Raw genomic sequence first — 8,271 nt, forward strand, 5'->3', positions numbered from 1 at the left:
ATTAACAACAATATGCGTTTTGCTCATCATGTGCATCCATATGGGAACATCACAAGTACAAGCCAGAGTGGAGGCGATGCACCACAATGTGTACAAAGTGATAGGAGGAGGTGAGGTGTAATAAGATGACAGAAATAAAGATAGCAGGAGAAGTGATAACAACTGATTTGGTTGGCAAGTGAGAGAGATGAGTCAGAGGTGGCAGGGTGTTGGAGCTAACATATTCCACTATGAGCATTTTCACACTGCACAGAGTGATGTGGTTAGATAAGAACAGGGGTTATAGCGGGACGATAGAAATTCCCCCTGTCTTTGCTGGCCATCATCTTCAGTTCCTCAGTTAAAAAATGAAAACAGGGCCATTTAGATTCAGAGCATCTTTGCATTTTGACCATTTGTTTTTTCCATTCAACTTCAGGACATCTGCATTGAAAAGTGCTAAGTGGAGGTCCAAGAAGAATTATATTCTTGGTACTTCTTTATATATATGGCAAGCCGTTTAGGAAATTAAATATATATTTATTGACTCTGGGAATATATGGAATGAATGAAAAGTCTGAATATATATATTAAAGTTTGAATTTATATAGGAAAAGTGAATATATTAAAGAAAAGTTTGAATATATATATATGAAAGTCTGAATAATATTAATATTTTATATATGTATTGTTTTATATATATTCTATTTATGTTACTGGTGTTTTTCGATTTTTATTCTTTTATAATTCTTTAATCACGTGCCTGTACAAGAAGAAAGAAGATAAAATGGATCCTAATAACTACCGTGGTCTATCTATCACTGCTACATGCTCCAAGATCTTTGTTGCAATAATAGTAAAGCGGCTAAGACCAATTTACGAAATACTCCTGCTGGCAACCCAGTTTGGCTTTAGAGCAAACAAGTCCACTAATGATGCAAGTATTGTTGTGAAAAATGTTATCGATTTTAAAGCAGCGTATGATTGGATTGACCGAGATGCTCTTTTCAAGCTCCTAGAGTTACGTACTGGAGCAAACGCTTATCAAACTACTGAAATGCATATACAACGAGACAACACAAGCAATCAAGCACTCAACATCAGCTTTTGAAACAACATCTGGCTACAGACAGGGAGGCCTTGAATCCCCATGTATTTTTAACATCTTCCTTAACTTTGTTCTGCGATGTATTCTTGACCGAGTAGATGGAGAACTCCCTGATCCCGGTGTCCTCATAAAGTATGCGATCCCAATTACCTGCTCAAACAGAAGCCAACGAAGGGATCATCCTTGTATTGGAGATATATGCCTTATCCAAGTCAGCTATGCAGATGACATTGTCATGTTTTGTAAGAGCATGACTGAACTAGGACTATTTTGATGGAGAGTTTACTTGGTTTGGGCAAACAATTTCCGAAGCAAGAACGAAGACAATGTGTTTCAATGTTACACAAGAGGGAAAATATCTGTTAAAGGAGACACATGTTGAGAATGTTTCCAGCTTCTCATATCTTGGCCATGTCATATCAAATGTGGAAGGTTGTTCTGCATTTACTGTCCAGTGTATTGCTTCAGCTCATAAGAAATGGAATGAGATAAAAACCGTGCTCACGGATTGTCGGATAAAGCTGTCCACCTAGGTAAAGTTTCTAACGGAGTGTGTGCGTAGCCGTCTTACGTACAGTACCCAAGCCAGTCATCTTAACGCCTCACAGCGGGCAAAATTGGATTAATTTTCTTAGAAAACTTGTCGGAAATGGGTTCAGACGTGTCAATGCACCACCAAAGACAAAGAGATAAAACACCATCATACATTTTGTAGACTGGCACTATACCAATCTCTACATACTCCGCCTCACCCACTCTACACCAATCTGTAACTTCTGTTTTGTCCAACACCTTAAGTACATTGCTCATATAACTAGACTTCCTAACTCAGCCCTGCAAAAATAAATTCTGTTCTGCTCTAATAATAAATGGAAAACTACAATAAACTTACAGGCCTTTCTTCTATTCAACTCCAACGGGAAATGCAAGATAAGTCAAGGTTCCTGCCTCTGGTGGAGCGAATCCTTGGCACCCAACCTGCTGAAGCAGTGGAAGGGGAAAATGGATGATGATGATGATGATGATGATGATTTTACTCTATTTATTCATTTTAAGTGCTTAACGGGGAACATGGGAACGTTATTTCCCTATATACATGTTATGCATAGAATGACAATTAAAAATCCTTGAATATTTCCGTTCTGTGTTCAAAAAAGTTATCCACAAAATAGAAAAATAAAAAAAAATCTGACAAAAGCTGTCCAAGTAAAATGAAGATTAGCAGTTTATCCTTTTTTTCTTTTTACCAACAAAGTAATATTTGTTAGCAACATTGTAATCATGCACATATTGTAGGAAGCTGATTCAGCACTGCATTAGCATGATTGATGATAAGAGTCCTGGTCCACAGTGAGTGTATGGTCCCACCCCCACACATTCAGCGTGTCAAGGTTATTCTGTTTCACACGTCCATATATCTTCTCTACACTGGCCTAAATGGAGGCCGGGAACACACAAAGACAGAAAAAGAGACACAATAGTATTGCTTTGTGTGCATGTGCACAGGCGTGGATGTGCATTCATTTGGCTTGTGTCTGAGTGAATTATGACCAGCACTCACCATTAAAACCATCAGGGAATGCCGACACTGAGCCTAATTGCTCCATTTCTTTGCCTTCATTCCTTATGTTTGTATGATGGAACAAAGAAATCTAAATATCCTAAAGATTGAGTTCAGAGAAAGATGAAGTCAGCATTATTCAGCTAAAATCAAAGATTCCTATATGATAACGATTTACAAGACCAAGAAATCTACAATAACTGAATATGAGATGAATGTTACAGATCATCTGTGGAAAACTTAAGTTAGCTTTTTCTGAGATTTTGTTAGCACAGCCTACACAAGTATTTGTGTGAATATGCTTTTATAGCAGCTTTTACTTTGAAATTCCCTTTTCCAACTGTGTGGCGAGTGTATTTATGTGCACACGAGTTGAAATGAACCTCTGGTCATTTGTGTGTTTGGCTGTGAATGTAAGTAAGGTAAAATACATGGTGTTTGACTTTCTTGAAGAGCAATAAGTTTGATTATGAAGTAGCGCACCAACACACCATAAAGCTTTGTTGTTATTGTGTGTTAATATTTTACATTAAAAGGGAGCTGAGATCTGACAAAGTGTCCAAGCACTGTTTAAATAGTGAGGGAGGACAATTGGATGAGTAGCACCTGTGTGGAGGCAAGGCTGTGTCCGAAATCGCATACTAACTTACTATACACTACACACTCAATGAGTATATACTGTCTACTATGTAGTATGGCTAGGATGATAAAAATGATGACCGTTCCCACTAAAGTATACTAACAAGTTTCCCAAGATGCATTTCGAATCTACAATGACAAAAACCTGAAACACACTGAGGCTAAATATCTCTGTTGATTCACCACCTATCAAAGTTCTGAAAACATTCTAAGTGACAAAGTGACCAAGCACAATATCAACATGTCTTCATTTGATCCATAAAACTCTCGGAAAGCACATTTCATGCCGACATTTCTGAGATTTTCTTGTGTGCTACTGACCAAACTTCTGGTTAACTTCGAAACAAGAGCCCTACTTACAAAAGCGTTGAAAAAACGGAAGCGAAAAAGATATGCTTTTAGTTTGAAAAGGGAATGTTTGACTTTTAGCTTGACGCCGGTGTCCTGTACGGAGTTCACATCCTACTGAGATTGTATATGCACACAAGCGCACTACCGAAAGATGAATTTTTGCCAAAAATAAATACATTTTTTTTTCAAAGTGAACCGACACGTGTTTTATTTGTTTATTGGATTAGGTTAGAGTTAGGGAGGTAAACTCAGTATGTGACACCGGTCATTTTACGTTCCGCTCGCAATGCATCATGGGCGGTTGAGTATGACTAGTGTGCCCAATGTGCATACTTCAAAAATGTCACAATACAGAATACTTCCAGGTATTTCTTGTGTACTCAATCTTTTTGTGCTATCTAATGTGAACACACATCATACTCATTGTGACGTCAGAATTAGTATGAGTAGTACGTTAGTATGTTATTTCAAATGCAGCCAGTCTCTCTCACGCTAACACACACACAAATCCCAGATTCCCAACTAGTCAGTTTATAACTGAAGGAACCTTAAGGATGAGAGGTGAGAAGTCTTAAAGTTGCTTCCACTAAATTATCAGAATCCACATGACCTGGATGATTGAGAAGAACCTTCACAGACTCACACATCTACATTATCAACCCACGTCACATCTGAACCATCTGCTTGGTCTCTGCACTTTGAGTCCTCTCACCTCCACACACTATCACCCTCACAGGTTCAACTTTTCTGAAAGCAATTTCTGAACACGTCTGGACAGAAAATGCATTATTATAATATATTATTTATATTACTAGACATTTCAGGCGACACCATTTGAATTCCAGGCGACCCCACATGCGGCCCCAAGGTTGAAAACCACTGAAATAAGCGTTGTTTCCTTGGTCTACTAACCAACAGATAATGTAATGTAACATCTGCGAGATGTGGTGTGACGGGATAGTGCTTTCACCACCAAAAAAGTGCTAACGACAGGTGTCCGTGTGTGTGTGCGTGCGTGTGTGTGGACTCAGCCTCTTTTCTTCTTATTTCTGAATTTGTTGACAACACATTGTAGAAGTTGACTTTCAGCCCAGAAAATGTGGTAAGGAGGGGCAACATGTGGCTTGGACAGGAATGCTCAGTATGAGGATTTTTCTGATTTGGTTTCCACTTGGCTCAGCTTTTCTGACTCTTATGTCACATTACGAGCGCTTTAAAAAGCCAAGTTTGTTCTAAATGTACAGATTTATTTGCACACTGAGGCCAAGCAGGCGTAACATACTTTACATTTAAACGTTTTGAACGCTTTTTGTCATAATATGGTTCTGTGGGCAGGGTCGTGTCCAGGTTTATGTTAGTTTGGTGGCCAAAGTGAGTCAGACAACAAGTGTAGGGTGGCCACCAACCTGTTAGATTTTGAGATGTACCCGGGGCGGTTGTTGTTTACTATGAATTTGCGTAACCGTCAGCAGTTGTTTTTTACAACTAACTTTATATTTTTTAAAAATGATAAAACAATAAATAAAATGTATAAAAACACAGATAAAATTAAAAATAATAACGCTGTAAACTTCCAATAGCAAGTTTTATAATTAGTATAGGATCTCAAATTAAACAATGTAAATGGTAAATGTAAAACCATACACATAATAATAATAATAATAATAATAATAATAATAATAATAATAATAATAATAATAATAATAATAAATTTTATATAGCACTTAAAAAAAAAAAAAACTCAAGACACTTAATCCCAGTTGGTGCCACTGTAGAATATTTTTTCTCTTTTTGGGAATTGAATTATTCTATAATTAATAAAGTACATTAACAATTTGTAGGACTAATCAGATATTTTTCTTTCAGTAGGAAATAATAACCCTAATGATAATAACCCTAACCTTAGCCATTTTGTTACATTTAACAAAACTAGTCTGTTGCAGTGTTAGAAAAAAAAAAAATAGATAAATAAAACAGTTTTATTTACTTGATTAGTGTAATATTTATTCAATATGGAAGAAAAACAGCCTCAAAAGCAGTCATGTCGATAGATATTAAAGATAATGGTAAATTAACTTAATCTATATAGCCTCTTAATCAGAAGACAACCCTCATACCGCCATAATTATTATTATGTAGTACAGTAAATAACAAGAATAATGTAATGATATTAATATCAGAATATAATACTAATACATATTTCAGTACCGGTAAACATTATGAATTACATGATGACGGCACTATATAATATTATATATTATTTAGCACATATGCCGGTACATAATATATGATTTTCTCCTTTGAATAGTAAGTGCAAATGTTTTGATGTGGTTATAGTTGCAGTTACACAGTCAACAGTAAACACCACTGGTTTTCATGCTGTCCTTTGCCATATTAAATAAATATGATACTATTTTAATGTGAATAAAAGTTCTACTCACACGTCTGTAATTAACGCATTGCTTTGAGTCCTAAATGTTGTTTAATGTCACAAAATTGTTCTTTTATTATTTTGTATGTGATTAGTGCTCATGTTTATATACATAGACATATTCTATCACCTTTTACTTATCTATAGTTGCACCATCTATGGCACTGGGTTAAAGGGCAAGGAACAATTTACCCTGTGGTGAAATAGGTTAAAGATGAAAAGAGGAACACATGGATAGAGGAAGAGTGGCAAGTCACGACTCTGACAGGGGTTAAACAAAGAACTGTTTGGCAATCTGGGATGAGTGACTGGTTGGTTTATCAATGAGGTTAATACTGGTTATCCTCTGAAGCTCCTGAGTATAAAGATGGAGCTGCAGACGCACCACATTCACGCAGACCGAAAGGTCTCTCACAATTCAAGCTCGCTTGCATTTGACTGCATGGCTCTCGGTTAAAGGAGCTTCATCTTAAGAACAGCTTCCTTTGATCACCATTGCAACACCAACCAGGCTCTACAGATTGTCTACCTTCATTAATGAAGTTATTGAGAACTGTCCTGGCACCATTTTCCCTCCTTCCATAGTGACAAAGCAATCACAGAGACAATCTTTCTTCTTCTATTGGCTGCAGAGCTTCATGATGATGCCCTGTGATTGGACACGCCAAGAATCCCCTTCTGGCTAATCAGATTCTCTGTATCCAAGAGAGTGATGCATTTAAAGCTATTCAAATCTAACTGGACACCAAAAAGATTGTATAATTCACATTTTGAAAAGCAAAGTTTAAAAAACAGTGAGAGATGTATCAGTGAGAAAGGTCTGATTTTGACTGTCTGGAGAAATCCAGAGCAGGGCGTGAGTTCAAAGGACTCAACATGTCGTGTCCTCCTGCTGAACTCCTGGGTCCATCGATGAATATTTATGTGTGCCCACTTCATTATCGCTGGGTAGCATTAAATGAAACAGAAAACTAAAGTATTGGTGTATTGAACAGATGGTGAGTGAAGACTTTTCTAAAGTACAGCATCCTCAAACATGGGATTTACTGGCAGCCAATAATGACAATAATTAAGAAAATACCATCTACAGGGAAAACATGGGACATTTTTGTTGGTGTATCTGTCAAGTTTCAATTCATTTTCTATACTTGCCTTGCCCTGTAGTGTACAGTGTCGCTGGGTCTGCTGGTGCAGAAGAAATTTAAACTGTGACACCACTTAAAATATATTTTAAAAATAGAATTAAATTATCATATTTATTATTATCCTGCGATGCAGAAAAAAGGAGCAAGCAGGTCAGAAAATGGATGGATGGATATTATTATTATTAAAGTGCAAATAAATAAACATTTATTCTAATTTATCAATCTTTATTGCAGACTCTTGGTCCAAAATTAAAAAGAAAAGCGCCACAATTTACAACAAACAGCTAATGATTTTCCATGCAAAGTGAAAGCTGAACATTTTTTGCACCAATGCAGATTTATTGTCATATTGAGAAAAATATGAATAATGTTAGAGTTTTGACCTAACTAGTGTTCAGTACCTGAGATTATACAGAGAGACAGAGTCAGAGGTTTTGCTTTGCTGAATCAATCAATCAATCAATGTATTAGAGATGGACAGAAACTGAATCAACAAGTCATATCAAGTCAATAGGAGAACAGGCACTCATCTAAAACACAGCTGTAAGTGTCAGGGTCGGCTCAATCCTGGGCCCCGAACCTAGATTTCTTAGCTATTTTTATTCCATTTTGTTATCTAGTGTTTCTCCTCCCTACGCTGGCACATGCCTGCACATGTGTCTTCTTTTAATATGATTCTAAGACATTTGTGGTTGTCAGGGTTGTCAAAGATAAAGACATGCACAAAGAGTATTTAAACAGTATTTGTTTGATTAGAAGATGTTTTACATTTACAAATTCAAAGATCAGTTATTATAGTTAAAGGACATTTTATTGTTGGTTTAAAGCAATACAAATTATGTACAAGATTATTGATTTATTCCTTATTATTCATCATTTAGGGGTCTATGGTGTCTGTTTAATTTATTAGGTATGTCTATGAGCGTTGTTTAATGTGTATTAAGTTTAATTTTAAAATACAATTATTCATTTTTGTTAATGACTTAGACTCTGTGCGCTTTGGGTTACACTGACCTTTTTCTAGTGTTTATCTGATTGCCTTATTTATATCTGATTT

This window comes from Gouania willdenowi, chromosome 24, assembly GCF_900634775.1.
Source record: "Gouania willdenowi chromosome 24, fGouWil2.1, whole genome shotgun sequence".
In the NCBI taxonomy this organism is placed as follows: Eukaryota; Metazoa; Chordata; class Actinopteri; order Blenniiformes; family Gobiesocidae; genus Gouania; species Gouania willdenowi.